General features: G+C 43.9%; 1 non-coding gene across 1 annotated transcript; it reads right to left on the reverse strand.

Moving 5' to 3' along the window:
• Window positions 1-8,447: 8,447 nt before the first annotated feature.
• On the reverse strand, window positions 8,448-8,522 carry Trnat-ugu (transfer RNA threonine (anticodon UGU)). Its single transcript has one exon. It is a non-coding gene; the product is annotated as a tRNA-Thr (tRNA).
• Between the last annotated feature and the right edge of the window lie 493 nt (window positions 8,523-9,015).

A 9,015-nucleotide genomic window follows, 5' to 3' on the forward strand; every position in this document is an offset into this window, starting at 1 on the left:
GAAGATGCGCAGGTTGTGGAGGCTGGCGCTGAGAGCTTTGCGAAGCGTCATCGCTGGACTGATCACCTGGCCGCCGATAAGCGGGCACGTCCGCCGCCGGGCGCCACCGGACGCCCATTGGCGACGTCTCCCTTATCTCTCGGCACGCGCTCTCTCCGCGCTGCTACCGGCGAGTGGAGCCACAGTCCGTACCGACTCCAACCTCCGTCTCACACATAACGCTGCAAAAGTTGTTACTGTACGAGGCCTACAACGGCACTAGCGCTCCAAACGGTTAGCAAGCCGATCGCACCGCCACACAATAAATTATTTTGAGGAAAGAAAAAAAAAATGGTTCAAATGGCTCTGAGCACTATGGGACTCAACTGCTGTGGTCATAAGTCCCCTAGAACTTAGAACTACTTAAACCTAACTAACCTAAGGACATCACACACATCCATGCCCGAGACAGGGTTCGAACCTGGGACCGTAACGGTCTCGCGGTTCCAGACTGATGCGCCTTTAACCGCGCGGCCACTCCGGCCGGCGAGGAAAGAAAAGAGTGAATCTTTTTTAAAGTACAGGGTTATTACAAATGATTGAAGCGATTTCACAGCTCTACAATAACTTTATTATTTGAGATATTTTCACAATGCTTTGCACACACATACAAAAACTCAAAAAGTTTTTTTAGGCATTCACTAATGTTCGATATGTGCCCCTTTAGTGATTCGGCAGACATCAAGCCGATAATCAAGTTCCTCCCACACTCGGCGCAGCATGTCCCCATCAATGAGTTCGAAAGCATCGTTGATGCGAGCGCGCAGTTCTGGCACGTTTCTTGGTAGAGGAGGTTTAAACACTGAATCTTTCACATAACCCCACAGAAAGAAATCGCATGGGGTTAAGTCGGGAGAGTGTGGAGGCCATGACATGAATTGCTGATCATGATCTCCACCATGACCGATCCATCGGTTTTCCAATCTCCTGTTTAAGAAATGCCGAACATCATGATGGAAGTGCGGTGGAGCACCATCGTGTTGAAAGATGAAGTCGGCGCTGTCGGTCTCCAGTTGTGGCATGAGCCAATTTTCCAGCATGTCCAGATACACGTGTCCTGTAACGTTTTTTTCGCAGAAGAAAAAGGGACCGTAAACTTTAAACGGTGAGATTGCACAAAACACGTTAACTTTTGGTGAATTCCGAATTTGCTGCACGAATGCGTGAGGATTCTCTACCGCCCAGATTCGCACATTGTGTCTGTTCACTTCACCATTAAGAAAAAATGTTACTTCATCACTCAAAACAAGTTTCGCACTGAACGCATCCTCTTCCATGAGCTGTTGCAACCGCGCCGAAAATTCAAAGCGTTTGACTTTGTCATCGGGTGTCAGGGCTTGTAGCAGTTGTAAACGGTAAGGCTTCTGCCTTAGCCTTTTCCGTATGATTTTCCAAGCCGTCGGCTGTGGTACGTTTAGCTCCCTGCTTGCTTTATTCGTCGGCTTCCGCGGGTTACGCGTGAAACTTGCCCGCACGCGTTCAACCATTTCTTCGCTCACTGCAGGCCGACCCGTTGATTTCCCCTTACAGAGGCATCCAGAAGCTTTAAACTGCGCATACCATCGCCGAATGGAGTTATCAGTTGGTGGATATTTGTTGAACTTTGTCCTGAAGTGTCGTTGCACTGTTATGACTGACTGATGTGAGTGCATTTCAGGCACGACATGCGCTTTCTCGGCTCCTGTCGCCATTTTGTCTCACTGCGCTCTCGAGCGCTCTGGCGGCAGAAACCTGAAGTGCGGTTTCAGGCGAACAAAACTTTATGAGTTTTTCTACGTATTTGTAGTGCGTCGTGACCATATGTCAATGAATGAAGCTACAGTGAATTTATGAAATCGCTTCAATCATTTGTAATAGCCCTGTATAACACTTCAGAGAGACATTTGACGCGCCTTTGAATGGCGGTAGAAACCGTGTACAGGAAAGGCAGTGCCGACAGAATTTAAAGTTCAGTGCTCAACTTGGAACCTTACAATTCTAAAGAGTCCTAGAGGATATTCGTCTGGTGGAACACCACTTACGAGGAGAACATGGCAATTGCTATGCACTGATTTCACAGAAACCACGGTCAGTGGAAGAGAGGGAAGCGAACACGTGTCTCGGCTTATCGGCAGATACTCCACGGTCAAAGTTTTCGAGGTACCTTTCAGTGAGTGAACAGTTCAGCCTAAGCGGTGGCACAGTGGCAAGCGTTGCGGCTGCACACTTTTGTTCACCCAAGTCCGTAAAAGATTCCTACAAATGGTTCAAATGGCTCTGAGCACTATGGGACTTAACTGCTGAGGCCATCAGTCCCTCAGAACTTTGAACTACTTAAACCTAACTAACCTAAGCACATCACACACATCCATGCCCGAGGCAGGTTTCGAACCTGCGACCGTAGCAGTCCCACGATTCCAGACTGTAGTGCCTAGAACCGCCCTGAAAAGATTACTACACGAATGTTTTCTAACATATACTGAAATAAAGTTGTCCTTACTCTTGTACAAATTGTACGTCTGGTAAATGAATTAAAAAAATTAATAAGCAAATTGCGTGCAGTTGTTTTCAATGAAATTCCTCAAATATATCTTGATTCATAATCAACTGCAAACAACAGTGTTCGCTAAACGTACTTATGGAGAAACAGTAACGATCGAAAACTATCATTTATTTAAAATGACCGGTTACGGCGTACACAGTAGATCATCTTCAGATTGATTGCACCATTTGCTGGTCATTTTAAATAAATGATATTTTGTGATCGTGGCTGTTTCTTCGTAAGTAACTATCACAAGTAAAATCCCTGACACTCCCAACCATGTTGGTTAAAATCACTTCGGTAAAATGATCCGTTATTACCAAACTTCAGCAATACTGACTACTTTTCCGCGTGAGATTCATACATAAAAATGTCACTGTTTCAAACCTGGTATGTGCTATGCTCATATTGTTCGACTTCCTGTGTTTGAGTGTTTCTACGATCGGTATCATCCAAGGGTATCGACCAAATTTTCCTGAAGAATAAATATAAGAATAAAATACAAGAATATAAGAACTGATATAATAGTGGAATACGAGGTGCGACAATAAAGTAATGAGACTGATGTAAAAAAAAATGTTGCTTATGGTTTTAGTCAAGTTTAGTGTTGTCTCCTTCAAAGTAGTTCCCTTCTGACTGCACACACTTTTTCCAGTGCTTCTGCCTTTGATGGTAACTTTTATGGAATATCCTCCTAGACCCTCGTCGTCTTGTGTTGTTTGAAAATGGTGTCCCTTGACCGCCGTTGTGACTCTTGGAAATAGAAAAAAGTCGCATGGAGCGATATCTGGTGAATAAGATGGCTGTGGTACTACTAAAATTTGTTTTAAGGTTAAAAATTGCTGTACTGACAGAGCAGTATGGGACCATTTTCACACAAATCTTTCTCATATCAAGATCCTCAGTTATTATTAGACGAACCACTTCTCGATTGATGTTCAGTTCTTTTGCAATGATTTTCACGGATAATCTTCGATCAGATCGTACGAGTTCACGCACCCTGGCCAAGATGACATCCGTCATGAGGGTCTGATGGTCGTCCACTGCAGTCTTCACCTTCAACATTCGTTCTGCCTTCACTAAACATTTTACGCCAACAAAAACTTGAACTCTTGTCATAAGCACCTCTCCAAACGCCTTCTGAAGCTTACAGTAAGCTGTCGTCGCGTTTTCACCCAATTTAATGCAAAAAGGAATGGCATACCGTTGCGCAATATTATGCGGTTCCATTTCCGTGACGAGAGACACAAACCCGTGTTAACTTATTATAGCACAACTCATGACTGAGCAATTGCATCGATATGCTGTTTGGGCTAGAAGCAGCTTACAGACCAAGTTCAAAGATATTGTGCCTACACAAGCCTGCAGGGTTGCCACATCTTGCAAATAAAATTAGTCTCATTTCTTTATTGTCGCACCTTGTATAAGAATATGATAATTTAAAAATATTGTAACCCCTGAAAATACCCTACACACATATATTATACAGTAAATGTACGACTCTTATCGTGAAACCAACTTGTAATTTTACAATTTATATAGCGCCCTTATATCCCATAACATGACAAGAAACATTCGTGCAGCAACCTTCTATGACTAGGGGAATAAAGATGAAAAAATATAAAGAAATAAGATAAAATAAATAAAAACAATAATCAGCTTTCGAACACGGGTCGCAAAACTGAGAGGCCCCAATGCTAACCACACCACCAATTCAGCTGAAACTATCGTGCGCCAAAAGGCATCGAAATTACGTCGAAAACTTTGATCGTCGTTTTCTTAGAAACGGTCGAGTACCCGCTGATAAGCTGAGAAACGTGTTCGCCCATTTTAACTCCTCTTCCACTGAGCGAAGTTTCTGGGAAACTGTTTTTCATCCTTGAAAATGGTGTACGGTTAACAGCAGAAGTATCGGAACAAAAAACATTGCTGTCCCGGATCCCCACCCGAAAGTTGATGGAATAATAATAGTTCTTACATATATTTGGCCCCTCCCCAAGCGGTAGTCTAATTAAAGAGACATGAACAATTGCAAAATGATTGTACATGGATATATAAATCACAAATCAAATGACATATGATACAAAAAACTTAATGTGTCAGTAAATAATATTTTTCTGGATATTACGTGCATGACGAGGGGAAAGATGCATGTCGCCTCTAGGAAAATTAAAGAAGACTATGGAAAAAAGCGAAGTAGATGTAATAATGTTAAGATTTCTGATAACAAGTGACTACTAAGGAAAGAAAGCTGTAGAGCCGGAAGAATATATAGATACGTTATGCAAGGCAAATTAACTTGAAGAAAATATTATTGAAAGGGGAGAGGAAGTAAACATAGACAGGACATATGGAAATACGGGAATAATCTGACAGAGCATTAAAAGACCTAAGTCGAAACAGGACCCCTGGAGTATACGACGGTGACTTAGAATTACTGAGATCCTTGGGATATCTAACCATCTGTTATGCAAGATATAAGAAGCTGGCCATATGGCCTCAGACATCAAGAAAAATGCAGTGATTCCAATTTCAAAAAAAGCAGGACATTGACTTGTGTAAATACTAACGAAGCATCAGTTTAATAAGTCATGATTGCATAATATTGATATGAATTGTTTGTAGAAGAATGGAAAAGCTGGTAGGAGCCGGCCTGGGGGAAGGTCAGCTTAGATCCCGGAGAAATGTAGGAACATGTGAGGCAGTACCGACCCTACGACTGATCTTGAGAGAAGGTGCGAATTTACCCATTTGCCGCCCCTACGCAGAGAAAAATACTTCCGCCCCTCATTTCGACATAAGTGTATCACCAAGTATCTTACGTCTGTACAGAATACTACGGCTGCTGCTGCTGCTAATAATAATAATAATAATAATAGTTGTAGTAGTAGTAAATACAGGATGATCAAAAAGTGAGTACAAATTTGAAAACTGAATACATCACAGAATAATATGGATTGAGAGGTACAAATTGACATACATATTTGGAATGACATGGGGTTTTATTAGAACCAAAAAAATACAAAAGTTCAAAAAACGTCCGACAGATGGCGCTTCATCTGATCAGAATAGCAATAATTAGCATAACAAAGTAAGACAAAGCAAAGATGATGTTCTTTACAGGAAATGCTCAATATGTCCATCATCATTCCTCAACAATAGCTGTAGTCGAGGAATAATGTTGTGAACAGCACTGTACAGCATGTCCGGAGTTATGGTGAGGCATTGGCGTCGGATGTTGTCTTTCAGCATCCCTAGAGATGACGGTCGATCACGATACACTTGCGACTTCAGATAACCCCAAAGCCAATAATCGCACGGACTGAGGTCTGGGGACCTGGGAGGCCAAGCATGACGAAAGTGGCGGCTGAACATACGATCACCACCAAACGACGCGCGCAAGAGATCTTTCACGCGTCTAGCAATGTGGGGTGAATCGCCATCCTGCATAAACATCGTACGTTCCAGCAGGTGTTTATCAGCCAGCCTGGGGATGATGCGATTCTGTAACATATCGGCTATCTCTCACCCGTCACGGCAGCAGTTACAAAACCAGAATCACGCATTTCCTCGAAGAAAAAAGGCCCGATAACGGTAGATGTGGTAAATCCAACCCACACCGTGACTTTCTCGTCGTACAATGGAGTTTCCACGACAGTCCTAGGATTTTCGGTAGCCCAAATTCTGCAGTTGTGGGCGTTGACAGATCCTCGGGGCGTGAAATGAGCTTCGTCGGTCCACAACACGTTACTCAACGAATCGTCATCTTCCGCCATCTTTTGAAACGCCCACGCCGCAAATGCCTTCCTCTTCACTAAATCGCCAGGTAACAGTTCATGATGTCGATGGATTTTGTACGGATAGCATCGGAGGGTACGCCTCAGTGCCAACCAAATGGTAGTGTATGGAATGCCGGTGCGACGTGCGACTGCACGAGCGCTGACTTCACCGTGCATAGACGAACCCGCTACAGTCTCCATTTCTTCCTGAACTGTCTCAGCAGCATTACGCCTTGTGCTCGGTCGGCCACTACGGGGTCTATCGTCTAAACAACCCGTGGCTTCGAACTTCGAAATCATTCTCGCACAGCTGCATTTGTCAACGGACTTTTACCCATTGGAATCCCCTTCCTATGACGATAGGATCGTAACGCTGAACTAGCACATTCTCCTTTCTGATAATACAGCTTCACTAAAAGCGCCTTTTCAGGTAATGTCAACATGCTGCGACTGCTGGCACATCTGATTCTCTCATTACAGCTCCTTTTATACACGATTGTCATGCGCAGTCACTGACGTTTTGCTGTCGGACATTTTGTGAACTTTGTTTTTTTTTCGTTCTAATAAAACCCCATGTCATTCCAAAAATGTGTGTCAATTTTCATCTCTCTATCTACATTATTCCGTGGTTTATTAAGTTTTCAAATTTATACTGACTTTTTGATCACCCGGTACATGCGTATTCAACTTACCAAACTCAACAGACAAAGCTATTTATGGCATGCTTCCTCTGTAACAAATTCGTCGATCACATCTTCCTAATCTAGTTGCAATGGTATGTCAGAGGCCAATGGCCTTGCCGCAGTGGTAACATGGGCTTAGTTAACACTTTGATGGGTCACCGTCCAAGTCGCCGAGCGCTGTTGAAAAGCACTTGAGTGCCCAGTTGGGGAGCTACTTGCTGAGAAGTAGCGGCTCCGGTCACGAAACCTGACAGCGGCCTGGAGAGCGGTGACCTCAATACATGCCCCTCCATATCCGCGTCCAGTGACGCCTATCGGCTGTGGATGACACAATGGCCGGTCGGTCCCGTTGGGTCTTCCGAGGCCTGTTCGGACGGAGTTCAGTTTCGTTTAGTGGTATGTCATAATTCATGGATAGCACGGCGAGACTGTCGACTTCCTGCGAGATGGATGACCGCAAATAATTATTCTTGAGTCTTTTGAGGAGTGAAAAAAAGCGCTCGGCCTAACAGTTGGTTACAGCGGTTGACACAAATATTCGTTGTGTAATATCCAAATTAGGAAATAGTTCTCGAATACCAAGTACTTATGCAGGAGGTTTTAATCTCGTCGCTCTTCACGTATGTTTTAAAATGAATAACCTTGCCACTCAAAAAACTTTTCCAACTCATGTTTGTAACGCTGATGCCGTTTCCAAGCATATTTCAATAGTTCAGTGTTGTCTAGTCCTGGAAAATTACTTAGGAACTCAAAATTGCTATAAAACTCCTCCAAGGCAGATATCAATCTGTCTATAACACACAAAAACGTATTCTCCTTGGAACCTCCGTTTCTTTTAAAAATAGTATGAAACTTCACTGTTTCGTACTCTTTTAGTTTTCTTGACTTTTTCCTTTTTGCGTACATATTTGTACATATTTATTTTACTTTTTTCGATGCCAGCGTTTCCACATTTGTCGTAGATTGAACGATTCTCTCAAACGTATTCAAGTAACGATTCGTACAATTTTATTACAGTCCCAGTATCGGTACTGAGCGGTGCGCGCTGGCTTCGAGCCCAGAGTATTGCCAATCTGGGTATCGTTGGTTGTCCGTGGTGTAGTCTTCCGATCACAGACGCTGATCTGAAGGTCTTTGACTGGAAGACTATTTAAGCACGCGCGGCATGTCGGTTGCTCCTGAGTCATTGAAATTTGGTTCTGCGTTAGTGCGAGGATACACCGAAAGGTGGCGGGTCGCGCGGCTGGTGGCAGAGAGATAGAGAGAGCGGACGGTGCAGTGAGGGGCGTATTATCCCTGTGGCTCTCCGTAGTTGGTGTGGTCGTTGAGTCCGACGAGAGTACTATAATAGAAACGATAATTAAATCAATACCTTAAGCTGCCTACAGGCGTTGATATACACCAACGGGGACAGTTGAAAATGTGTGCCCCGACCGGGACTCGAACCCGGGATCTCCTGCTTACATGGTAGAAGCTCTGTCCACCTGAGCCACCGAGGGCACAGAGGATAGAGTGATTGCAAGGACTTATCCCTTCCACGCTCTCCATACGATCCACATTTCCAATTTAATGTCGTGCCAATTACACTCATTACTCGCTGCAGACAATTTTACTGAGTCCCGTAAGAGTTCGGGCAATGCGCGTGCATCCGCACAGAAGAAGTTCAATGGCCGGTTAGCCTTAACTATATGAAGATGGTATCTGTTCTTTCGGACATGTCCCAAAGAACAGATACCCTTGGTGACCATCCCTCGGTGGTTCAGATGGACAGAGCGTCTGCCATGTATGCAGGAGGACCCAGGTTAGAGTCCCTGTCGAGGCACACATTTTCAACAATGCCCGTTGATGTATATCAACACCTGTCGACAGCTTAAGGTCTTGATTTAATTATATACCGTCTTCATATACTATAATAGAGTCTGAGGGGCCAATTTGCACTGGTGTTCACAAACAGCGGTGACCGTTTCTTGGTTTGGTGGCTCAAAGGCTGTTT

The sequence above is a fragment of the Schistocerca serialis genome, chromosome 5 (assembly GCF_023864345.2).
Source record: "Schistocerca serialis cubense isolate TAMUIC-IGC-003099 chromosome 5, iqSchSeri2.2, whole genome shotgun sequence".
NCBI classification, from domain to species: Eukaryota; Metazoa; Arthropoda; class Insecta; order Orthoptera; family Acrididae; genus Schistocerca; species Schistocerca serialis.